Source organism: Grus americana, chromosome Z (genome assembly GCF_028858705.1).
Source record: "Grus americana isolate bGruAme1 chromosome Z, bGruAme1.mat, whole genome shotgun sequence".
In the NCBI taxonomy this organism is placed as follows: Eukaryota; Metazoa; Chordata; class Aves; order Gruiformes; family Gruidae; genus Grus; species Grus americana.
The window spans coordinates 13,290,383-13,317,046 of record NC_072891.1 but is presented as its reverse complement, the minus strand read 5'-3'; the positions used below and the strand labels follow the sequence as shown (position 1 = coordinate 13,317,046).

Sequence of the window (26,664 nt, the reverse complement as noted above, 5' to 3'; positions counted from 1 at the left end):
AAAGCAATCCCGCAGATGGGCTTGCCTTTGCCTGTAGCGGGGATAACCCAAACTGTTTTACCCAACATATTTTTCATGCACTTTACAGGAACTTTATCCCCTTCTACTGGGCGTGGAAATTTTGATTGGGCAGGGCCAGCTCGATTGGCAGATCCCCTACTGTTAACTAACCAGGTGGCCTTTGCTAAATGTGTGTCCCAGTGTTTGAGGGTCCCACCACCCATTGCTCTCAGCGTAGTCTTCAGCAGTTCATTGTATTGTTCGATTTTCCCAGAGGCTGGTGCATGGTAGGGGATGTGATACCTCCACTCAATGCCATGCTCTTTGGCCCAGGTGTCTATGAGGTTGTTCCGAAAATGAGTCCCGTTGTCTGACTCAATTCTCTCTGGGGTGCCATGTTGCCACAGGACTTGCTTTTCAAGGCCCAGGATGGCATTCTGGGCAGTGGCATGGGACAGGGGATATGTTTCCAGCCATCCAGTGGTTGCTTCCACCATTGTAAGCACATGGTGCTTGCCTTGGTGGGTTTGTGGGGGCGTGATGTAGTCGATTTGCCATGCTTCCCCATATTTATATTTCAACCATTGGCCTCCATACCACAGAGGCTTTACCCACTTGGCTTGCTTGATGGCGGCGCATGTTTCACATTGATGGATGACCTGTGAGATGGCGTCCATGCTCAAGTCCACCCCTCGATCACGGGCCCATCTATATGTCGTATCTCTTCCTTGATGGCCTGAGGTGTCATGGGCTCACCGAGCTATGAACAATTCACCCTTACGCTGCCAGTCCAAATCCACTTGAGCCACTTCAATCTTAGCAGCCTGATCCACCCAATGGTTGTTCTGATGTTCCTCAGTGGCCCGACTCTTGGGTACGTGGGCATCTACATGACGTACCTTTACAACTAGCTTCTCTAGCCGGGCAGCAATATCTTGCCACAATGGGGCAGCCCAGATGGGTTTGCCTCTGCATTGCCAGTTGTTCCGCTTCCATTGGTGTAACCACCCCCACAGGGCATTGGCCACCATCCATGAGTCAGTATAGAGGTACAGTGTTGGCCACTTTTCTCTTTCAGCAATATCTAAAGCCAGCTGGATGGCTTTCACCTCTGCAAACTGGCTTGATTCACCTTGTCCTTCAGCAGCTTCTGCAACTCGCCGTGTAGGACTCCATACAGCGGCCTTCCACCTTCGATGCTTTCCCACGATGCGACAGGACCCATCAGTGAAGAGAGCATATGGTTTCTCATCTTCTGCTAGTTTATTATACGGTGGGGCTTCTTCAGCATGTGTCACCTCCTCCTCTGGCGACATTCCGAAATCTTTCCCTTCTGGCCAGTCTGTGATCACTTCCAGAATTCCTGGACGATTGGGGCTTCCTGTTCGAGCCCGTTGTGTAATCAGTGCAACCCACTTACTCCACGTAGCATCGGTTGCATGACGTGTAGAAGGAGCCCTCTCTTTGAACATCCAGCCCAGCACTGGCAGTCGGAGTGCCAAGAGGAGCTGTGCTTCAGTGCCAGTCACCTCTGAAGCAGCTTGAACCCCTTCATAGGCTGCCAATGTCTCCTTTTCCGTTGGAGTGTAGCGGGCCTCAGATCCTCTGTATCCCCGACTCCAAAACCCCAGGGGTCGACCTCGAGTCTCCCCTGGTGCTTTCTGCCAGAGACTCCAGGTAGGGCCATTCTCCCCAGCTGCAGTGTACAGCACATTTTTTACATCTGGTCCTGCCCAGACTGGCCCAAGAGCTACGGCATAAACTATTTCTTGTTTAATTTGTTCAAAAGCTTGTCGTTGCTCAGGGCTCCATTTGAAATCATTCTTCGTCCAGGTTACGTGGTAGAGAGGGCTTACTATTAGACTGTAATTCGGAATGTGCATTCTCCAGAAACCCACAACGCCTAAGAAGGCCTGTGTCTCCTTTTTGTTGGTTGGTGGAGACGTGGCTGCTATTTTGTTGATAATATCCATTGGGATCTGACGCCACCCATCATGCCACCTTATTCCTAAAAACTGGATTTCCTGAGCAGGCCCCTTCACCTTACTTCGTTTTATGGCAAAGCCAGCCTGCAGCAGGATTTGGATTATTTTCTTCCCTTTCTCAGAAACTTCCTCTGCTGTGTTGCCCCATACGATGATGTCATCAATGTACTGCAGGTGCTCTGGGGCTTCACCCTTTTCCAGTGCAGTCTGGATCAGTCCATGGCAAATGGTGGGGCTGTGTTTCCACCCCTGGGGCAGTCTATTCCAGGTGTACTGGATGCCCCTCCAAGTGAAGGCAAACTGTGGCCTGCACTCTGCTGCCAAAGGGATCGAGAAAAATGCATTAGCTATATCAATTGTGGCATACCACTTGGCTGCCTTTGACTCCAGTTCATATCGAAGCTCCAGCATGCCTGGCACGGCAGCACTCATCAGCGGTGTGACTTCATTGAGGCCACGATAGTCTACCGTCAGCCCCCACTCTCCATTGGACTTCTGCACTGGCCATATGGGGCTGTTAAAGGGTGAGTGGGTTCTGCTGATCACTCCCTGACCCTCCAGTTGACGAATTAGCTTGTGGATAGGAACCAGGGAGTCTCTGTTGGTGCGGTATTGCCGCCGGTGCACAGTTGTGGTAGCAATCAGCACCTGTTGCTCTTCAACCCTTAGCAACCCTACAACAGAAGGGTCCTCTGAGAGACCGGGCAAACTAGACAATGGTTCAATTTCCTCCGCTTCCAAGGCCGCTATTCCAAAAGCCCACCGGTAGCGTTTTGGGTCTTTGAAATACCCTTTCCGGAGTTAGTGTATGCCCAGGATGCACAGAGCCTCTGGCCCAGTCACAATGGGGTGCTTTTGCCACTCATTCCCAGTTAGACTTCAGCCTCCAACAGAGTCAACTGTTGGGATCCCCCCCCGTCACACCAGAAATAGATATCGGTTCCACCCCTTCATAGTTTGATGGCAGTAAGGTACACTGTGCACCAGTGTCCACTAGGGCTTTGTACTTTTGTGGGTCCGATGGGCCAGGCCATCGGATCCACACAATCCAATAAACCCTATTGTCCCTTTCCTCCACCTGGCTGGAGGCAGGGCCCCTCTAATCCTGCTCATCATATTCACTACTCAGCTCTTGCAAAAAGGACTTAGAAGTCCCTTCAAGAGGATCATAAGTATGATCGGGCCTTTCACTTGATCTGGGGGGCTGCCCGGTGGAAACTGGAGCAGCATTCTTTCTGGAAGAGTTCCTTTTTACAGCTGTCTTGCCTTGTAGCTCATGTACTCATGCCCACAGGGTTGAGGTAGGCTTCCCATCCCATTTCCTCATGTCTTCTCCATGGTCACGCAGATGAAACCACAGGCTACCTCGTGGTGTGTATGCTCTATATCCCCTCTCTGGAGCAGAAAAACGCTTACTCCTAACAGCTGCAATACGGGTCTGTACAGGTAGGGAGTAAGATATATCCTCTTTGAGTTGCCGGATGTCCTGGGACAGTTTCTCCACAGCCGAGATGAGGGAGGAAGAAAGGCTCTCTTCATATTTGCCGGAGTTGGCCAGCCACTTCGTCCACTGTGGGTGCCTCTTCACTTTTCCAGTCGATGACTGCCAGTGAGTTGGCGTACGATGATGGTGCACTTCGTACAAATTTTCGCCACATGGGTCGAGTACACTGGACTTCATCGGGGTCTGCGGGCAGCTGTGCGTTGTCCGGATCATAATAAACCATCTCCCGCACAGCTAATTCCCTCAGATATTGGATATCTCTCTCCATGGTGGTCCACTTGCCTGGCCGACATACGACATCTTCGCTGAAAGGATACCTTTCCCTCACACTTGACAGGAGTCGCCTCCAGAGGCTGAGGGCCTGTGCCTTCTTCCCAATTGCCTTGTCAATGCCCCCTTCCCTAGACAAGGAACCTAGCTGCTTGGCCTCCCTGCCCTCCAGTTCCAGGCTACTGGCCCTGTTATCCCAGCAGCGGAGCAGCCCGGTAATAATGTGCTCCCCTGGAAGGTGGCTGAAATCTTTCTGCATATCTCGCAGCTCACTCAGGGACAGGGATCAGGTGATCACTTCTGGTTCTGGCTTTTCTTCTTGTTCTCGTGATGGTTCCAGTTCATCATCATCTCTCACTAAGCGAACCGATTTCCTTGTGTATTTCTTTTTGTGTACAGGGGTGACTGATACTGGTATGGGTTGATCTTTTGGCTCGGCTACAGTGCCTGTTGCAGGGGTTTGGGTAGCTGCAGGGCCTGTTGCAGGGGCTTGGGCAGCTGCAGGGCCTGTAGGTCTGCTCTCTCCCTCTGGATGGTGCTGTCTACTGTCAAGCAGTGTTTGATAGATTGTGGCCAGGGCCCAGCACAGTGCAGTAAGTTGTCTCCTTAGAATCCCCACAGCATTTTCCTTTCAAATATTCTACCATTTTATCAGGGTCTTGCAGTTGTTCGGGAGTGAAGCTCCAAACCACTGGGGGTGAGAAGGTCTCTAGATACCCGCCCATAGTCTCCCCCATGCCATGCCAGCCCTGACCATTCAGCCTTGGGGAAGATCCCTGGGTGGTATTCTTGAAACAATTTTTGCTAACCCTGAACAGGAGTTGGAAAGCATGCAGGAGACCTAGCAATAGGAATATACTGGCTTGAACATTCCAAGGGTATTCAAAATTCCTAAAAATTGTTGTAATCAACCAAAAGCGAAAAGGGGAGGTGAAAGAGTGGGAGAAAGTATCCCCCCCGGTCTTCCCCATAGATTGGGTGCAATTATTAATCAGTTCTGAAAGATACTGACCGAGGTACGGGCCTGACAGAAATGCTAAATACAAGTACCAGCTCAGACTCATGACCATTGATGATATCTTATCATAAGTCATTATCACACAATACAACAACATGAGAACATAAACCCCTCTCCCAGAGATGATAAACAGCGCCACAAGGATTCCATAGAGTAAACAGGGGTTTACAAACCAGAGCCATGGGACCAAACAGAACATCATTATGACCAGCGACTGTTGCAATAACATTATAAATGCTTATAATAACTTTGTTTTAACACACTTGGGTCAGACTTGTCGTTATCACAACCCCTCGAGTCCCACGTTGGGCGCCAAAAAGGACTGACGTGGTTTAGCCCCAGCCGGCAGCATAGCACCACGCTGCCGCTCACTCACCCCTCCCCGGGCGGGATGGGGAGGAGAACGGGAAAACAACGGCAAAGCCTCGAGGGTTGGGGTAAGGGCAGGTTACTGGGACAGCAAGGGAGAGGGAAACAATCAACAACAGTACTGATAACAGATATTCACAACGGGTGATAACAGAGAACAATTTACCGATCCCACCATCGACCGGACACTCAACCTGTCCCGGAACCGCGCCGCAAAACTGCGCCGCCCCCGCTCTGCCCGACTGGCCCCTTTTATGGTGAGCGTGACGTCACATGGTATGGAATAGCCCCCGGCCAGCTTGGGTCACCTGTCCTGGCTCCTTGTGAAATTAACTCTGTCCTTGCCAGAACCAGGACACAGAATCAAATATTTTAACCCTGTGGGCTGAGATTCATCATACAGAGTGTTTGCTTTTGTTTATTCGAGCTCTTATTCTGTTTGTTTTTTAAAATTAAGCTAAGACAATTGAGTTATTTCTAAGACTTATGCTTGAGAAACCCCTTGTGTGCCCAGGCTAAAATGTAGTGGTGATTTTTTCTTGGAAAAGTTGAACCACCTGAATGCTTTCAAGTCAGCACACAAAGTTGGGTGGTGATGATAGTGATGCTTTAGTCAGAACTAACCTATCTGTCAGGCAAGGAATATAAAGACTAGTTGTATAGGCAAAATCAATAGAGAGGAATTATTGTGGGCAGGAATAGGTAGAGAATGCTGACCTCCTGTGCAGGCTTTTTAAAGGTTTTTTTTAATGCAAGGACCATGTCACCTCTTGAAAGAAGCCCTGTGCAGCATGCTCATGACATTTACTGTGGCAACAACCACATGAATCTCCAGGCTCCAGCCTGCTTGTCATCTGTCTCATCTACATACAGTAATACTTGAGCATCAGTCACATTCCTGTGCTCTTTCAATGATTATATTAATTAGTATGTAATTTGCAGTAACCTTAACAGTTTCAGATATTTGGAGAAAAATCATTGTGATAAATGATGTAAATTAAAACTTAGGTTTGTGCTGTACACTTCCACTGCTGCTTAGGCAACTGCCAGATGACTCAGTCATTAGCTGCATGGAAAACTGAGTGCTAATCCTGAAAGTAGCATTATGATACTGTACATTGCAAGCTGCTGTCTTACTGCATCATTTGAAATCTGTGGGAGAAGTAGCAAAAATGATAAATGAAAAATGTCTCTGAGCTTTATAAATAACTTTTCTAATCATTTTTGCCTGTAGGAGAGAAAACTAAGGATTTGGGGATTTGTTTTGTATTCCTAAATAGGTTATCTTAAAAACTTGTCAGTGCTCCGAGATATAACGTAAGAGAGAAGGAATTACCCTCCCTTCTACAGAATAAGAAAAGATCTCCTCCTATTTATTTCTGTTTGTTTTCACACAGTCTGTCACAAGGTATTGGTTTGTGAGCTGCAAAATGGAGAAATTTTGTGAAGTTTGTGAATGAAAATGCTGTGATGTAATGGAGCCCTTCCTGACAGCACTACAGAGGGGACTGATACGATACGAATAGATGGACTTCTTTTTCTGTGACTGGTGAGGTGGTCAGATTGCTGTTGTTTAGAAGGAGGGTAGTTGAGCTCATTCACACTACAACCCAGTGATTGCTGCAATGGACTGTAATATATAAATATGGAAAGAAAGGTGTAGGGTATTAAAATAAATCTCTTTTAGAATACTTAATTGGAGCTTTAGGTGTATAGGTGTGTAGAAGTTGTCATATGCTTTGTCCTCATTGTGGCATTGAAAAGATTTGATAGGTGAGTTCCACACAGATCAGAAGGTAGGATTAGTTTGGGTTGTACATGTACCTCCAACTCCTTGTCTGCAGAGGAGGTATAAATCTTATAACTGAAAATTTTGCATTTGGAGCAATTTTGCATTGGAGCTGTTATGGGATTCGGCTGGGGTGGGAGGGAGGGAGGAGACAGGCTGGATGCTGTGTGAAATGCGTAGAGGGGTGAGGGGAGCTGAAGGAGCAGAGCAACGTCATCCTCCACTTGGAAAGAGGAGGGGAAAAAAAGCCCAGGACACTGTTTTATTGTCAAAGGATAGCCTGTCTTTTTTTTGAAGAACAGTGTGGCCAATGTAAGCAGCCTTTTTTGCTGGCAGAACCCCTGGTACGTGCTGTGTAGCTTCCATATCTTTTAAAGCATGATGCTGACATTTTTCCAGTATTTGTTTATCCTGTATTTAACCACATCAATTACTATTCAGCTTAATTTGCTTAGTTTCTCCAGAACATAGAGACTATTGTTCTTAGGATAGTAAGTTCACACATTGAATTGTAGTACTGAGATTAATTCAGTGTAGAGGGAAGAGCATCTTTCTCCCTGCATCCCTCTGCTTTCTATGAACAGGCTCTACTAACCTGTTTAGAAGATGATTGCCATGAAAAAAGAGCACATAGATACATTCAGTCAGAACGACCGCTATTCTAAAGCAGGAACAACAAAACAAACAGCTTGAAGTATCTCTCATCTGTGGAGCAGTTTGCATTGAACTGAAAACAGTGAGTGCCTGCTTCTGCAGACAGCAGGAGATTTAACATTTCAGGGGTGGGGTACCTGGAAAACAAAGACATGATAGCTGGTTTGTTCTAGCAGTGGATGAAACAATTGCTGCTAACTGGTGTCAAGAGATTGTTCCCCCCCCCTCTCCCCGGCCATGAAATTTCTCATGAAATGAAAGCAGAAGATTCTAACTTTCTTTCTGGTTTCAGGAAGACTTTTTTTTCCCCCCCACTTGCTCTCTGGAGTTTATTAGAAGCTAGTCAGAGATAAGATAGCTCTTTTATTGTCTTGTGCTTTCCTTCTCCAGAAAAAGGAAGAGTCCTCTTCTGTTTCTAAAACCACTGGATTCTGTGCCAGGGAGATAAAAATCCTTTAACTTTGAGTTTCTGACATCTTACATATGGATCTAAGAAGACATCTATGTTCATTTCACTTTGTTGTCAAAAATCCTGTTACTTCTAAGAAATGAGCAGGCACAAATGTGTAGACTTGCTAAGCAATGAAAAGGATTCTAGGTTTCATTAGCATACAGGTGTTTAATAGATATGTTTACTATTACTTTAACTTCAGGTTTTAAGGACACAGGGTAAAGTTCTTATTTCTTAGCTTGAGTAGCCTAGCAGTTAAATACTTGAGTTTAAGGTAGTTGTGTTACAAGCTGGTTCCATTTATAGTTAGTGGAGTAGAACAGTCATTGCCAAAGGCTGATTCATCCTGTTCTAAGATGTTGTCTTTGACTTTTGGGATGAATTAGCTTTAAGCTGAAGGAGGGTAGATTTAGACTGGATATTAGGAAGGAATTCTTCCCTGTGAGGGTGGTGAGGCACTGGAACAGGTTGCCCAGAGAAGCTGTGGATGCCTGTGTTGGGTTTGCGTGGCAGGGTTTTGGTAGCGGGGGGGCTACAGGGGTGGCTTCTGTGAGAAGCTGCTAGAAGCTCCCCCTGTGTCTGACAAAGCCAATGCCAGCCGGCTCTAAGACGGACCCGCCGCTGGCCAAGGCCAAGCCAATCAGCGCCTCTGTGATAACATATTTAAGAAGAAGAAAAACACTTAGAGGGAGAGCTTTTGCAGCTGGAGAGAGGAGTGAGAAGATGTAAGAAACTCTGCAGACACCAAGGTCAGTGCAGATGGAGGGGGAGGAGGAGCTCCAGGCGCCGGAGCAGAGATCCCCCTGCAGCCCGTGGTGAAGACCATGGTGAAGCAGGCTGTCCCCCTGCAGCCCGTGGAGGAAGGATGAGGGGGTGTAGCGATTCCACCTGCAGCCCGTGGAGGACCCCACGCTGGAGCAGGTGGAGGCACCTGAAGGAGGCTGCGGCCCGTGGGAAGCCCATGCTGGAGCAAGTTCCAGGCCGGACCGGTGGACCCGTGCAGAGGGGAGCCCATGCCAGGGCAGGTTTGCTGACAGGACTTGTGACCCCGTGGGGGACCCCACGCTGGAGCAGTTTGCTCCTGAAGGTCTGCACCCTGTGAGAGGGACTCCATGCTGGAGCAGGGGAACGATGAGAGGAGTCCTCCCCCTGAGGATGAAGAAGCGGCAGAAACACCGTGAGATGAACTGACCGTAACCCCCATTCCCCGTCCCCCTGTGCCGCTGAGGGGGGGAAGGTTGAAGCCGGGAGTGAAGTTGAGCCCGGGAAGATGGGAGGGGTGGGGGGAAGTGTTTTAAGAGTTGATTTTATTTTCTCATTCCTCTACTCTGTTTTGCCTAGTAATAAATTAGATGAATTCCCTCTCTAAGTTTGGTCTGTTTTGCTCGTGACAACAATTAGTGAGTGATCTCTCCCTGTCCTTATCTCGACCTGCAAGCATTTCGTTATGCCTTTTCTCCCCTGTTTGGTGAATGAGGGGAGTGAGAGAGCGGCTCTGGTGGGCACCTGGCCCCCAGCCAGGCTCAACCCACCACAATGCCCCATCCCTGGAAGTGTTCAAGGCCAGGTTGGATGGGGCTTTGGGCAACGTGGTTTAGGGGGGTTGGAACTAGATGGTCTTTGAGGTCCCTTCCAACCTAAACCATTTTATGATTCTATGATTCTATAATTGTCCTTAGGAACTGCCTAGGCTGTAGTTACAGGCAGTAGAAATACTGGTAGAGGAGAAAGGAATAAAATACTTATTTTGTGCCATTGTCCCTCTCTAGTTAAATGAGTCAAAACTAGAACTTTCTCCAAGTGGATCCAGAGAAAGCTCAATGCTGGCAGCGTGCTGGCACCTGCTTTCCCAGTCCCTGGTTATTTTCTCATCTTCTGCTCTTTTCCTCTGGAATTTAACCTTCGGTATTTCACTAGCTCCTGCTATCTGAAACAACGTGCTTTCCATATGTACTTTTGTTGTGCAAGAGGTAAGGGAGAAAAATGTGGAAACAGACGATTGTTGTTATAATGTAATAATAGTCACTAGTTGCCACCCAAAGGCATCAGAAACATGATACAGTTCCTCACTCAACAACCAAAGAAATGTTAAAGTTCTGTGACAGGCCATTTTCCAAATAATAGGATTCAAAACTATACGGAGGGAAAAAAGTGCTTCACTGTGTTTCAGCAGAGTCTGTCTGTTCAGTCCCTGTGTCACTGGAAAGAAACAGTGTTTGCTACACCATGCATGCTACTGCACTTGCTTTCCACTAGTTTAAAGGGTAGATTGTGGTCTCTTCCATGTCTTCATTGCAACAGTCTGCTCATCCACTCATCAGATTGAGGAGTCTCAGCCTGTATCCAGACTGAATTTAGTTCAGCATTTCTAACCATGTACTGTCATAGAGGAATATATTCTGCTTTTGCTCAGTTCCTACAGTTTTCCTTATCAAACTGTGTGGGATGCTATTGCAGTTTTTGAATATTGCCATTGATTGGGTACTACCATTGATTGTGGTAATGTAAATGTTAAATTGCTGCATTATTGATTTGGAAACCAATAGCAAACTTTAAAATTAAATTGTTACATGTTGCTTGCCATCCCTTTCTCTTTTGTAGGATAACACTAGCCTTGAACATATGTAAACATTAATTCCACAGTTGAAATAGAAAACTCAGAAAGCTAAGCTGCATTTAGGAAACATTTTTCTTGCAGGAGTTTGAAAATTTGCTCAGAACACTTGACCCATTAATGGAGTAGTATTGGCAAAGCCGTTCAGCCTTCAGTCTGGTTAGTGCCGGATTTCTCAGTCATACTGAACTCTCTGTGAACTTTCTAAAAAGAAACTACAATTACCTTATTATTTCTGGGCAGATCACAGGTTTCTAATTCTTCTGAGAAGTGCCGGATTTGTTCTGTGGGGCTAATGCACTGATAGGGGCTCAGTGTTCACAATTAGTTTCTCCAAATTCTGCATGTCCCTGATGAGCCTCTGGCAGCCTCCTATCATATGTGACCCACTTTAAACAGGTGTCTGAGCAAAGTTTTTCTGCAGGAAACACAGTGTCCTTGCAGCTTGTCCACTCCTTGCTTGGGGCTGGTGGTGTTCACTCCATGCTTCCAGCATCTGCTTGAACTTGGATGCGTTTTGTGTACTTGGAGAGACTCCTCTGGATGAATTGTACTTAAAAGGAGATTGTAATACTCCTTTCAGCATAGACTTTAGCTTTATGGTTAGTTGAGAATGAGGGAAGTCCGTAACTTAGGAGGTTAGAAGATTTTTTTCTATCCACCACTACTTCAGTCATCTTGTAGGGAACCGTAAGCTCTCTCCTTTTTAGGGAGAAGTGGGGCCATATCTGGACTTATCCCATACCACACACAATACTTGGTAGCATGTTCTGTGGTGCACAGATCCTGTTCTGCACTGCTCATTATCTGCTGAGTGTGGGATGGAGTTCTCAGCTCCAGTGATGGGTGCTTGTGGGGACAGTTCCTATAAAGAATTTCTGACAATATTGAGTAGCTTGAGGCGTTGTGTTTAGTAGACGCAATTTCACTAGACAGCAGTCTGCAAAGGGCATCCTTTGGAGTCCAGGATGTCATTTCTGACACAGGTCTCTATTTCTGAACTGTTTTTGCATTCGGTTGTTGAAAACAAAGATCTGCCGCACCAGCAATTTAATGACCTACTGGACTTGCTAGCTGGATTTGATTTGTTGTGAAAGACTTCATGTAGGGTGAGGTTTGTTCCTCAGTTTCGTGGTGCTTATGTAAAGATTACCTTTTGCAGGATATCTTCGCAAATAATGCCTCTTTACTGCATGCTATTTCTGAACTGTCCTGAAAAAAATGTATGTAAATAACAGACTGGAGGGACACTATTCACTTAAAGATCATACAGAATTGCACACAATTTTTTTTTCTTCTAGAAAAGGGAATTGTCTAACAGATGTAGGAATTCACCTTTATGTGAAAAAAACTGTCCAGAAGACTGCTGTGCTAAAAGGTATAGCAGATGGTTTTAGTTGATGCCCTTAAAGACTTTGTGGAACCATTTGTTGAGTGTCTAGGTTTCTATCCGAATGAGCATAAACGAGAATATTGATTTTTTTGCTATGATCGCTTCTACACTTTCTGCTTTTCTTCTCTTGCAAATATTGAGCTTAAACTTACTTCAGCAAACAACATGTAATCAGGTGACTTAGCTGAAAAAAATATGCATTCCTGTCCTCTTTAAACAACTAATGGTGAAGTCTTTTTGCACATAAGTTAGACTGTTATATTAGAGAAAGTCTCTTGTGAACCATTCTAATCAGTCTCAAGAACCACTGCCCAAAATTGAATGGTTTTTGCAAAATAGAAAGCCCAAAGCCTTGATGTCCTTTATTAATTTATTTTAAAAAAGCTCTAATTTCATGCTGTCTCTGATTTGTAATAATATTTAAAAAGCTCTTTTCTAATATTTTGCTCAGCTGCAAAACCGTGTTTGAGTTGAAGCTGCAGAGATAGATTTTTGTATTTTAAATGCTTTTTAAACACAATTGAAAGACAGCCTCAGTCTGACTCTTCCATTCTGCCAAAGTCAGAATTAGCAGCAAGTCTCTTGCCTGCCTGAGCTCTAAAACAAGCTGAATCAAGTTCCTTCCTCTCTGATCTGCACTATTGTCAGTTGAGCCCCCAGTCTGGATTCTCCTCAGCTCTGCGGGGTTTGGATTTGGATCAAAGTCTTCTTTCAGGTGCTGCAGTTTTAACAAGGGATCATTCCTGACATTTTCTGTATTATTTGCCTGACATTCTCCAGGTAAAACATCACTGAGCCACTCTCTGCTTTATGGTATTTTCTTTTCAGCGTCCCAGTTGCATCCATTGCCCATCGTGAGGTACTTCTGTCAGTCAGGTCTTTCTCAGAGGAGATGGAAGGAGATGAGAGGGATGAAATTTCATCTGCCAGGGAGGTAGCGGGGAAGAAGAGCAGTAAAAGAAGGGGGTTTCCTACAAAGCTGGTACTGGTAATATTTGCAGGCAGCTGAAAGGTGTCCAAGCAGAGATAGCCTTAACATTGAGGAATGGATTACTGAACAGCCCCTTCCCCAGCTGATGGATGTAACCTGGTTTTGTCTATCATTATCCACTTTCGGGATATTTTTCTCTCCTTAAGCTATAATTAATCATGCTATTTAATGATGTGTGTGACCTGGATGTTTGTTTCAGTCAAACCTGTCTGCATTTTTCTCTCTTTCTGGTCCCATGCATTTACATACATTTATAATTCGAAGGCTACCTGGAGAGAAGAGGAGCCAAGGACTTTCTGCAAATGAAAACTGAGATTGTCATTTAGAAAATAACAGAGGCGGAGTCTGTTGACAGGGCTTTGCTTGATTCTCTTTCCACGGGAGTGCAAATTTGAAGGCTCAAACCCAGTTCTAAGCAAACACTTCTAAACTTCTTGGCATTTTAGCGTGGGAGCTCCACAGCCTGTGAAGGATTCTGGCATAGTTTTCTGTAGGCAGCAAACCACCAGGAGTCCAGTTAATAATAGCTGGTGTTACTGGTGAACTTCCCCCCTATGCATGACAAAAATGGAAGCGAAGTAATGGGATCGTGACATCCAACAGGTTATAATGCTCCTGACAGCCAGTTTCTGATGGGAAACTGGGATCAAAGGAAAAAGTCACTCTCAAAACTCCAGCTAAAACTGGAAACAGCCTTTAGCCCGTGCAGTGGTACTCCCAAAGAGCTGAGGGTGGCACCAATCACCTCAAGATGGTCTTATCCTAACAGGACTGCTCACGTGAGGTGCCTGGTGGCAGAAGTCCTTCACCCCTCACATGCAAGGACACTGTTGGCTGCCTCCCCTGAGAGACCTTGATGTCATTTGCGCTGTTCCTCCCCTTACTCCTTCTAGCAGTTTACACTTGCCTTTGTCAGCTGTCCCCAGTTGCGGGACGGAATAGCTGGGTGGTGGGCTCTCCTGTTCCTGCTCTTATGTTTCAACGACTGTTGTCTGTGCATGGATGCCTCTTCAGGGGCTTAATCAGGCAAAATGAAATCTTGTGTGCCCATTTGGAGCAAGAGAACAGAACCCTCCACGCTCATCTCTCAAAATGTGATGAAGCTGGAAAATGTTGTTACCAGGACCTGCTTCTAAGAATAGAAAACATTTAAAGCAGTATGTGTCTGAGATTTTCAAGATGTCGTATTAGGATAATTAATTTCGGTAACTCCCAGACTGACCAACCCCCTCCTAGGCCCAGGAGGGAGTCTTCACCTGTCAGCGCTGCTCTTGCACTGCTGGTGTTTGCTGCAGAAGCACAGCAGGGTTGGGGCTGAGGCTTTGAAGGCAGTATTGTTTAGTAACGTCATCTGAAATACAAGACATTTGGCCTCAGCTGAGGACAATGAGGCCCCTCAAAGTGCTAGCATGTGTTTTTTCCTTTGAGCACACTAGTGGGATTGATATATTTTAAATACAATGGAGAAATGGAATGGAAAAAACAACAGCTCGTCCAGAGAAAGGCCAAATAAACTCTTGTATAAGCCCACAGATAAGAAGATTATAGCATATGCAGGATTTCTTAAAGATTCATGTCAGGCCTTGAAAGAATAGCATTTCGTTTCAAGATTAATTTCAGACTGTCTTTCTCTTCTTTCCCTTAGTAATCTGAATTTAAACCAAACTAATTAAAATGCATAGTTTAACTACCACTTCAAAGACCTATTCTGTGAGTAGCCATTTCTCTTTTACGACAGAGACATTATACATTAATTTAGTTGGGTTACTTTACATTTCTTAAGCTGGTTTTGGAACATTTAAAACTGAGATGTATTTTTTTAAACAATTTAAGTTTCTGGAATTATGGGTGAACGGTAGTGGCTATTTTCCATGTATAACAAACTGCTGTGCCAGGAATGTTCACTTAATGATGGATGGTGCATTCATGAGAACCTGGCCTCTGTGTCTGCGGCATGCCTCCAGCATGAAGGTTTTCAGACAGGTGCATGGAGATTGGGAGATGAAGAAAATGAGGGATAGAATTTTGCTGACTCGATACCTGTCACCCAGCGCTGTCCACTCCCCCATCTTGCTTTCAAGTTTCATCTCATGTGATAGTGCCAAAAAGGATTGAATGACCTACAGTCTTTTAGGAAAGTATCTGTTTATTTCAGGTATTTCTAAGGATGATTGATGACCAAAGGAATAGGATCCAGCCATTCTCTCCAGCTTTCACCCTACTCCCCCATAATGGCTCATGCTCATGCTGCTCACAGTCCCTTCATAATGAAAATAAGTCGTCATAGCTTTGAGTGATGTCTGGGAGGAGTACTATTTTCTCCATAATTCTAGAGGGAGGGAGGGAAAAATAGCAGTTGAAATTTAAATCCTGTAAATGTAACGTTAAAGACAAACATCAGGGCTTGTGCAGTCCATCACAATAGCTAACTAGTTCTGTTATAAAATTAATGGCATTACCTATTTGTTTGCTCTGTTAATTCAGAGAAATGCTTTCTGAATATTACTATCTATTGGTGTCTTCAGACTGATTTGTCATTTCTAGGCTTTTATGTAGTAAAACTCAATGGTAGCAGGTGAAATAGTTAGAGATGCTTCTGGATTTTCTCATAGGCTTGTTTTTTGCTCTGGAAACCACTTAGGTACTGCCATATTTCCAAGAGTTCTGGAGGTCCCGAGATGAGAGCAAGACAGGCACAGTGGCAGCCTGGAAGGGGTGAAGCAGAACTGTCAGCTAAGACGTGTCTGCCGGAGGGTGTTGGATTACACTTCATTTTGGAAGCAGAGGTCAGCTTTATTTGCTCTCTAATCATGCTATGTGATCCACCACGGTAGGTTTTATACCCCCTCGCAGAGGAGGCAGCTAGCTGTTCCTTCTACATCTGCAGAGCTGCTGTGGGTGAAGGATGCTGGGAGCACTGCTAAGCTGGCTGTGGCAATATGGGGCCCTCGGCATAGACTGATTTTTCTCAATTCTCAGGTGGTTCTGGCACCGTGACTTGAATTCTGCTGTGTCACATCCAGTGTCCTGCAGTAATTTCTGGTTTGTCCTGTGTAAACTTACCTTTAGCTGAAGTAGTGAGCAGGTACAGTTTATAGAATGAGAGCATTGGAGAATTCCTGAGAATAGCAATAACACATAAAATAGCTGATACAAATACCAAATTGGAGTTTCATCTTTGCTTTACTGACAGCCAAGGACACTAGATTTTCAATAGAGTTTTGGGGTATTTGGAAAGCACTGATTAGTGTCTTGCTTTTCAGCTTTTAAAACCACTTTCCAGTCCTGTTAGTGCACACTACCTATTAACTGTAAGAAACTATTTGGGGGAAAAAAAGGTGAAGAGGAATGTGTTTGTATCCAAGAGCTAAATGAAATGTTGAAACACAGTGCTAGAACAAAGCCAGGAAATTTATATAAGGAACACTAGTGGACCTTCTGTTCAGCTCCTTGGATGACTGAAAAAGTACTCCAAATATATTGGGGTTTAGAGTATTTTTCTTCCACCTCCTACTCCCTCTGTGTTCTGCTAAAAAATTGTATGATGCGCTTTCTTTGATGTGACTACAGTAGGTAGTTTTATGGCTGACATAGAGGATACCTTCTGGTAACTTTTGAAAACATTGGGGTTCTGTCTTCTACATTAATAGACCTAAGTTAAGAGGCAGAAAAAAAGGAAAGTGTAATCTAGATTTTTTTTCTTAGTATTCTCCTGTCCTTTTGTGTTGTAAGTCAGGATTTCAAGGCAGCTGAGAGCCAATTTTTAACCTATTGGTTATAAGACCAGGAAATTCTTATTGTCAGTGCTCAGTGAAATAATCCCATGTATATTTTAATGGATGCTTCATTAATTTATATAAGTAAATGTATCTTCATACATTTTACTTAGATATTTAGGACCTGGGATCAGATTTTTTATTAACCAGTCAATTCTGGAAATATCAAGACAAAGATCTGTCTAGACCTTTTTTTTTTTTTTTTTTTTTTTTTGATTTTACCTGTTTTATGTTTGGATGGGAAATAATTTATTTCTGTCTACTGCTTTATAATTGGAATGTCATGTTACAGCTGAAGAACTCTCTCGAATCCAGTCTTGAACAGATATTTTTAGCTTAATTCTTGATTTATTTTCACATCTGGAAAAAGTTAAAGTAGGTGAATCTGTTTTCTTGAAGACTACCCAAGGTTTTTGTGGTGGCAGTGCCAAAGAATAAGGGGATGCCAGCTGGGGCAATTTCAACTAAGTTCTGCAATTCACATGTGTGTGAGTATCTAGTAACCTCTGTGTTGACATCTTGAAAGAGATTATTTGAAACATGTCATTTTGAAAGCTAAACTAGAAAGTATTATTTCTTAGAAATGTGAACATATTTGAGTAATTGAATGATAAAAATACCCTAAAAATACTAAAACAATGCCAGGATGTGTAGCAAATACTTGACATTGTAATACAATAGCCACAAAGGCAGGCTGTTTATATGATTAAGATAAATAGACATCCTCTTTAATACCTTTGCTTGAAAAATATTGTTTAAAAGATGCCAGAGGTATTCTGTACAGCGTACATTCTGTTTTATAGTATAGCAGCCTTCCAATACCTGAAGGAGGCTTACAAGAAAGCTGGAGAGGGACTGTTTACAAGGGCTTATAGTGATAGGACAAGGGGGAATGGCCTTAAGCTGAAGGAGAGTAGATTTAGATTAGATGTTAGAAAGAAATTTTTCACTGTGAGGGTGGTGAGGCACTGGCACAGGTTGCCCAGAGAGGTTGTGGATGCCCCATCCCTGGAAGTGTTTAAGACCAGGTTGGATGAGGCTTTGGGCAGCGTGGTCTAGTGGAGGGTGTCCCTGCCTGCAGCAGGGAGGTTGGAACTAGATGATCTTTGAGGTCCCTTCGAACCCAAACCATTCTATGATTCTATGATTACTTCTTATCTGTAAGGTGAGTGTTGAGCTGGCATTTACTCTTGTACTTAACATTGGTGATATTCATGGCAAAATAGCGTGTCCTACATAATGGGACCACGTTTGTGCTAATAAATGAAATACTCCAGTATTCTTTGCCACTGCTGCCAAGTAGCACAGAACGGTCTGTGTGCATAGATGAAATTTTCTCATCCTCCTGAACAGAGTGGCCAGATCCTGACTACTGTGAGGCATTCCTGGCCTGTGTCCACTCATGTGCCATGCTCAGGAATTGATTGAGAACATGCTCATTGGCCCTTGCTGAGGCCATGCTGGGAACTGTCCACTTTAATAGAATAGGCAAACAAGTTCCAGTGCCTGGGTGTCTTTGTTCCCTGACTATATTTAACTTACTGGAGTAAGCAAAGCCTGATGGGGCAAGTTCTTCTATTTTTTTGGTGGGAAGGAGTGGACTTGAGAGAATTGAGTGCCGTTTTGCTCCATGAAGCTTCAAGAGTGGCATTATATATCTGGAACACAAAGAGCACATCAGCTGGAGAGGAACCGAGTTAATGGTGGGTGCTCTGTGCTCTGGCAGAGCATCTTTCTTGGGTCAGTGAGGCTGCTGAGCTCTGCCAGCAAGGATGGCTTAGAAATGTAAAGATGCCATTCACAGAAAGCCAAAGGGGTCAGTGTTTTATAGCTGAAGGTCAAGCAGGAATAAGCCAGTTATATTGGAGTAGTGGAGTTTTTCGTCATTCCAAAATAGAAAAGTCGTATAGACGTGTACGAGGATTGCTTCTTCATATGGAAATATGGAAGCAAGTTTTCAGGAGTGATTTCAGCTCAGGAGGTGGAGGCCTCTTTCAGCTGCCTCTCTAGTCCCTATAGTGGCTGGTTGCAATCTACACAGCTTGAAAACCACATTGCTCTCTTGTCCCAACCACATGCAAAGAGCAAACCTTCAATCTAAATCACTCACACTGCCCAAATCCTGGGAATTACAACTCTTAATAGTCCTTTCCTGTCCTTTGCCTCTTCCAGCATTTTGCTTTTTGCTGGCACCTTTCCTTGCATTGATACTCTCTGGCCACTATTCCAACCTTCTCACCAACTCTTGAAGCTTGGGCTTAGGGCAGCCTGCAATGAGTGCTTGCTGTGGAAATCACTTGGGTAACTTTGAAGAACTAATGGGCACTCCAGACACCTGTGCTGCCAATTGCTGGGTCCTGCTGGTTCATAACTGTCATCCTGTCCATATGTCCAAGAAGCTCCACAAAACATGTATCCTTCCAGAGTTTCAATGCTTTCTTTCACTGCTTAATTTCATAGTGCCTGCACAAACTTACCTGCAGTATGCAACCTTAGGGAATAGAACCATGGAATTGTTTAGGTTGGAAAAGACCCTTAACATCATTGAGTCCAGCTCAATACCTAAAACTGCGAAGTCTCACTAAACCATGTCCCTAAGCATCACATCTACACATCTTTTAAATGCCTCCAGGGATGGTGACTCTACCACTTCCCTGAGCAGCCTCTTCCAACACTTGACAACCCTTTTGGTGAAGAAATATTTCCTAATAGCCAGTCTAAACCTCCCCTGGCACAACCTGAGACCATTTCCTCTTGTCCTTTCGCTAGTTACTTGCAAGAAGAGACCAACCCCCACCTGGCTACAGCCTCCTTTCAGATAGTTGCAGAGAGCGATAAGGTCTCCCCTCAGCCTCCTTTTCTCCAGACTAACCAACCCCAGTTCCCTCAGCTGCTCCTCATCAGACTTGTGCTCCAGACCCTTCACCAGCTTCGTTGTTCTTCTTTGGACACGCTCCAGCACCTCAGTGTCTTTCCTGTAGTGAATAAGATCCTTGTAGCCTTTTAGCCTTATTTTTGTTCTTGACTTAAGCAGGTTGGTGACCTCTGATCACCAGCATATAGCCAGTTTGTTTTTTCTTCATTATAACGTGAATGAAATTTTTGGAACATTAATAGAAATTTTTGGAGTCTGATTCAAGAGGTTCTGGATACTATTTGGTTAACCTTGCTGGAAAGCAGATCAACCCTGACAATGCACACACAACTACTTCAAGATATCACTTCCAGTTATTTGCATTCATTTTGTGCGAAAGAATTTTCATATAGATACATAAAAAGAAGAAAAATTATTAATAAAGCCCATTTGCTTAAATTCTCATTTCCATCATAATGGCTCCCCAAAATTGCATTTCTCTTTCATTCTTAGGTCAACAGTCCTTAAATTATTTGGTAACAGACATTAAGATGTAGATGTAATTTATTGGGAATTTTTTTAATCTGCAATTTTTTTTTTACAGTGAATCGCAGAAACATAGAATGGTTTGGGTTGGAAGGGACCTTAAAGATCGTCTAGTTCCAACGCCCCTGCTGCAGGCAGGGACACCCTCCACTAGACCACATTGCCCAAAGCCCCATCCAACCTGGCCTTAAACACTTCCAGGGATGGGGCATCCACAACCTCTCTGGGCAACCTCTTCCAGTGCCTCACCACTCTCACAGGGAAGAATTTCTTTCTAACATCTAATCTAAATCGACCCTCCTTCAGCTTAAACCCATTACCCCTTGTCCTGTCACTACACTCCCTGATAAACAGTCCCTCTCCAGCTTTCCTGTAGGCCCCTTTCAGGTACTGGAAAGCCACAATTAGATCTCCCCCGAGCCGCCTTTTCTCCAGGCTGAACAACCCCAACTCTCTCAGCCTGTGCTCACAGGAGAGGTGCTCCAGCCCTCTGATCAGCTTCGTGGCCTCCTCTGGACTCTCTCCAACAGCTCCATGTCTCTCCTGTACTGGGGCCCGCAGAGCTGGATGCAGTACTCCAGGTGGGGTCTCACCACAGCAGAGTAGAGGCGCAGGATCACCTCCCTCGACCTGCTGGTCACGCTGCTTTTGATGCAGCCCAGGACACGGTTGGCTTTCTGGGCTGCAAGCGCACACTGCCAGCTCATGTTGAGCTTCTCATCAATCAATACCCCCAAGGCCTTCTCCTCGGTGCTGCTTTCAATCCATTCCTCGCCCAGCCTATAGTCATGCTTGGGATTGCACTGACCCATGTGCAGGACCTTGCATTTGGCCTTGTTGAACTTCATGCGGTTCGCACGGGCCCACCTCTCCAGCCTGTCAAGGTCCCTCTGCATGGCATCCCTTCCTTCCAGCGTGTCGACCACACCACACAGCTTGGTGTCATTGGCAAACTTGCTGAGGGTGCACTCGATCCCGTTGTCCATGTCGCTGACAAAGATGTTGAACAGTGCCGGTCCCAGTACCGACCCCTGAGGAATGCCACTCGTTACCGTTCTCCACTTGGACATTGAGCTGTTGACCACAACTCTTTGAGTGTGACCATCCAGCCAATTCCTTATCCACCGTGTGGTCCATCCATCCAATCCATGTCTCTCCAATTTAGAGACAAGGATGTCATGCAGGACAGTGTCAAATGCCTTGCACAAGTCCAGGTAGATGATGTCAGCTGCCCTTCCCTTATCCACCGACACTGTAACCCCATCACAGAAGGCCACCACGTTTGTCAGGCACGATTTGCCCTTAGTGAAGCCGTGTTGGCTGTTACCAATCACCTCCTTGTTTTCCATGTGCCTGATCATAGTCTCCAGGAGGGTCTGCTCCTTAATCTTGCCAGGCACAGAGGTGAGACTGACCGGCCTGTAGTTCCCTGGGTCTTCCTTTTTACCCTTCTTTAAAATGGGGGTTATGTTCCCCCTCTTCCAGTCAGCGGGAACTTTGCCAAACTGCCAGGACTTCTCAAATATGATGGCGAGTGGCCTGGCCACTTCATCCGCCAGTTCCCTCAGGACCCGCGGATGCATCTCATCAGGTCCCATGGACTTGTGCACCTTCAGGTTCCTTAGATATTCTTGAACCTGATCTTCTCCTACAGTGGCCGGTTCTGCATTCTCCCAGTCCATGCCTTGTGTGACCTGGGCAGTGTGGCTCAAGCATTTGCCAGTGAAGACTGAGGCAAAGAAGTCATTGAGTACTTCAGCCTTCTCCATATCCTGGGTAACCAGGTCACCCGCTTCATTCCGGAGGGGACCCACATTTTTCCTCGTCCTCCTTTTATCACTGAAATACCTATAGAAGCTTTTCTTGTTGTCCTTGACATCCCTGGGCAGCCTAATTTCTGTCAGGGCTTTGGCTTTCCTAACCTGCTCCCTGGCTGCTTGGACGGTTTCTCTGTATTCCTCCCAGGCTACCTGCCCTTGCTTCCACCCTCTGTAGGCTTCCTTTTTGTGTTTGACTTTGCCCAGGAGCTCCTTGTTCATCCATGGGGGCCTCTTGGTGTTTTTGCTTGACTTCCTCTTTGTTGGGATGCATCTCTCCTGAGCTTGGAGGAGGTGACCCTTGAATATTAGCCAGCTGTCTTGGGCCCCTCTTCCTTCCAGGGCTTCGTCCCATGGTATTCTACCAAACAGATCCCTGAAGAGGCCAAAGTGAGATGTATTCTGTTTTAGAGGATACTTGTTTTTCATGAAATGAAAATATAATTGTGCTGCGATTTAAATTGTTTTTGGATACCATTTTATCAAGCGCTAGATTAATTAATAGGAAAAATCACCTTCTTGTTCTAATCCATCACATTAATGTTTTCACCAGAATAAGAGGAACCAGCCACTGAAGTGGCTAAGTGAATGAGCATGGAAAGTTCAAATGACATTGAGTAATGTACTCCTAGAAAAGCTTCTTATGCAGCTATAATTTTTTCTTGTCTCTTATTGACTTGTGATTAATCCTGGATTAATAATTTAGGAGGTTTAGGTTGGATATGAGGAAAAGGTTCTTCACTCAGAGTGTGGTCGGGCATTGGAACAGGGTCCCCAGGGAAGTGGTCACAGCACCGAGCTTGACTGAGTTCAAGAAGCATCTGGGTAACGCGCTCAGTCATATGCTCTGATTCAGCTGGTCCTGTGTGGAGCCAGGAGTTGGACTCGATGATCCCTATGGGTCCCTTCCAACTCAGGATATTCTATGATTCTCTGATTCTAATCCCTGGGGGAAAAAAACCCAAACATTCAGGCAGATGGAAAATTCTGGTTGCAAAATGTAGGCAGCTCCAGGCATAGCTGTTTCCCACGATGTTGTTCTCTATGTACCTCCTGATGCCTGCGTCCCAGAATATTTATCATTCCATCCTTCCAGTGTAAGTGGTAATGAACGGCAGGCACACTCAGCAGCACTATCTGATTAAGTGCATCAGTCAACACAGGTCCAATTGTAGCTTCATTCTGTATTGGAGTGGTGTGACTCCACTGTTTGATACTTCATGGTTTTGACAGCAAGAACGTTAAAGTTAGACAAAGATTGCAAAGTTGTAAGCTTTCTTTCCCTGTGCTTGTTTTTGTTGGGACTTGGGGGTTGTCAACATGGGGAAGTACGTGATTAAATAGCTGTAATAGTTTCCTGTATGAACACTGCTTCACGCTTAGAAAGCATTTGTATGATTTAGCTTAGCCTGCGTCAGAAATGTTTATAAAAAGAGCTGGTTTGCTTACCTGTTCTGTTTTAAATTCACATCCTTTCTTGCTTGTTTTACAACAGTTTTTCCATGTAGCGTGTGAGCCCTTACTCTTGCATTGCCCACATCCAGGCTTAGTTTTGTTACAGATATTTGTAACTACAATTGTATGTATAAGAAGACACTATGTGTATTCAATTTCTGGTGTATTTGGTTTCACTGAGCTTTTTTAGATAGCTGCCTTATTTATTTCAGCAGATGTAGTAAGAATAGAGGAAGGCGTTCACCTACTGTATTTGAATTTTGTGAATAATTAGTAAGTTCTTGCAGTAAATCAGCTATTAGAGTTGCTCTCCTCCTCCCTGAGTGAAAGAGGAGAAGGTGCCACCTTTTTATCCAGAAGTGTGGTGGCCAGAGCATTGTCCTGGGAAATCCCAAGTCCTTTATTAGATCTAGCCCAAAGCTGATGGGATAATAATCACTTCCCAGAAAACTGTGTTGATTTATTCTGCCTTACTATCTTTTTAATTCTTATTAGCTGAGTCACTCCTCAGACTTTCCTTTTATTTAGTCTATGGTTGAATTGTATGTAATTTTTAGTGCTAGGTTAGTGTTATTAATGATGATTTCATATGTGCATTCATCTCCCCTTGTACAGTGACTCTGTTTCAACAGAATTTATTGACCTTTTGAAGAACTCACCTCAAAACTATAGTATTTTTGTTAAACTAAAGGCACAGATGATCAGAGGGCTTGAGCACCTCTCCTGTGAGGACAGGCTGAGAGAGTTGGGGTTGTTCAGCCTGGAGAAGAGAAGAGAAGGCTCCGGGGAGACCTTACTGTAGCCTTCCAGTACCTAAAGGGGCCTACAGGAAAGCTGGAGAGGGACTGTTTATCAGGGAGTGTAGTGACAGGACAAGGGGGAATGGGTTCATGCTGAAGGAGGGTTGATTTAGATTAGATGTCAGAAAGAAATTCTTCACTGTGAGAGTGGTGAGGCACTGGAACAGGTTGCCCAGAGAGGTTGTGGAGGCCCCATCCCTGGAAGTGTTCAAGGCCAGGCTGGATGGGGCTTTGGGCAATGTGGTCTAGTGGAGGGTGTCCCTGCCTGCAGCAGGGGGGTTGGAACTAGATGGTCTTTGAGGTCCCTTCCGACCCAAACCATTCTGTGATTCTATGATTCTGTAATTGTCCTTGGGAGCTGCCTAGGCTGTTGTTACAGACGAAGTGAAGGTTATGGGAAAAATCATAACATAGCAAGTTCTCAACAGTGTGGGATTTGTCACTCTAGCATCTCTAGCATTGTTCATACCTCATGTCTGAAGATGTGACTCTGTAATACAGAGTGGTAAAAATGAAAGAGCTCTTGTGCAAACAGAAAAGAGATGAGAATAGAAAGTAAAGACATAAATCAGTACTACTATATTTTACTTCACAGCCTTAGTCAGAGGCTGCATGCTCCTCTTCTGGGAATTTCCAAACATTTTCACCTGGCTTCTTCAAAGTCCTGCGTATCTCTAGAGGTGATACACAGGTGTGAAAGGTGGCTGTGTGCAGTTAGCACCTTGAGGTCCCCTTGTGTTCCACTGTGTGCTCCACTCTTCTTTAAGCAACACCTGCAGGACACAGAGGTGGAAAAAGAGGCTTTGATATGGAAATCTCACATAATGCCTTTAAGTGAGGTGAGTCATATCTGTTCTTTCAGGAAATTTTGGGGGAAAGTAAGCAGAACTTATAAAAAAAACCTTAATCAAGCGGCATTTTGGGTGGATGAGTTGTTCAAAGTGAAGAAGAACTTAAATGTTTTTTATAGTGAGACTATCAATGTTACTTCTTAAAGATTAGAAAGCTCTTTCTTAATAGGGAGTGGCAAAATATCAATATAGTTCTGTTGTCACCTAATGAAACATGAAATTTATTTGCTAAAAGAGAGAATGTAACTTTTCTTTCCTACACAGAAGTGATGCAGCTTTAGCCTGTACTGGAAAAGTTTGTATAATACTGTTTTTTCATATATAATTGACACTTACAGTTAACTTAAAATCTTTCCTTGTAGCTGAGAGTTAAGAGTCTTATATGTTGTTGAATTAGTTGGGTAGGATTTGTATTGATAGTGTCGGTGAACATTTTTTATTTTTCACTAAAAACAATTTGGATTTTTATTTTTAAAACCAACCCTTTTGCTGAAATTTATCAGCCATTTCTAACTAGAAGTTGATGAAGTGTTGTCATCTACACCATTTCTCCTGGATATTCAGTGATATGGCTGGATATCACATATGACCTATGGAACACTGCATGTGACTTGTTTGGCTGAATCAGGTTTTCTAATAAAAACCTCACATCTGCAGAATTATGCCCCACAACAGATTGAAACTTGTGAGTATGGCTGCTTGAATTTAATGCAGTTTGTTCGCTAAATCTCTTACCAGCCTTCTTTTTATTTAGTCTTGGACTATTCTGAGTATCCTTTCAGCACTACTTTTGTTTCTATTCCAGAGGACTTCAGCACTAACCTACCTGTGTTACATCTCTTTTTTTTCAAAAATTCATGGAGACCCTCAGGGTTCAAATACCCCCTTCCTCTCTTCTGCTACTTGCGGAGTGTGATCTGCCCCTCTACTCCGCTCTGGTGAGACCCCACCTGGAGTACTGCATCCAGCTCTGCGGGCCCCAGTACAGGAGAGACATGGAGCTGTTGGAGAGAGTCCAGAGGAGGCCACGAAGCTGATCAGAGGGCTGGAGCACCTCTCCTGTGAGCACAGGCTGAGAGAGTTGGGGTTGTTCAGCCTGGAGAAAACAAGGCTCTGGGGAGATCTAATTGTGGCTTTCCAGTACCTGAAGGGGCCTACAGGAAGGCTGGAGAGGGACTGTTTATCAGGGAGTGTAGTGACAGGACAAGGGGTAATGGGTTTAAGCTGAAGGAGGGTCGATTTAGATTAGATGTTAGAAAGAAATTCTTCACTGTGGGAGTGGTGAGGCACTGGAAGAGGTTGCCCAGAGAGGTTGTGGATGCCCCATCCCTGGAAGTGTTTAAGGCCAGGTTGGATGGGGCTTTGGGCAACGTGGTCTAGTGGAGGGTGTCCCTGCCCATGGCAGGAGGGCTTGGAACTAGATGATCTTTGAGGTCCCTTCCAACCCAAACCATTCTATGATTCTGTGATTCTGTGGAAGAGTGTGGGAAAGCAGGTGTTTCTCAGACAGCACTGTGTTAGTAGATC

The 26,664-nt window shown here is 44.7% G+C and overlaps 1 protein-coding gene across 2 annotated transcripts in view; it reads left to right on the top strand.

The window, feature by feature from the left end:
• Nucleotides 1–26,664, top strand: part of ADAMTS12 (ADAM metallopeptidase with thrombospondin type 1 motif 12) — a 190,483-nt gene that overhangs the window by 71,743 nt on the left and 92,076 nt on the right. The window contains exon 1 of one of the 2 annotated variants that reach the window (XM_054809428.1): nucleotides 15,683–15,824. The exons of the other annotated variant lie outside the window; for it this stretch is intronic. The gene's annotated coding sequence lies outside the window, so the exon portion shown is untranslated. Of the gene's footprint in view, nucleotides 1–15,682; nucleotides 15,825–26,664 lie in introns of those variants that run through there. 2 annotated transcript variants of the gene reach the window in all.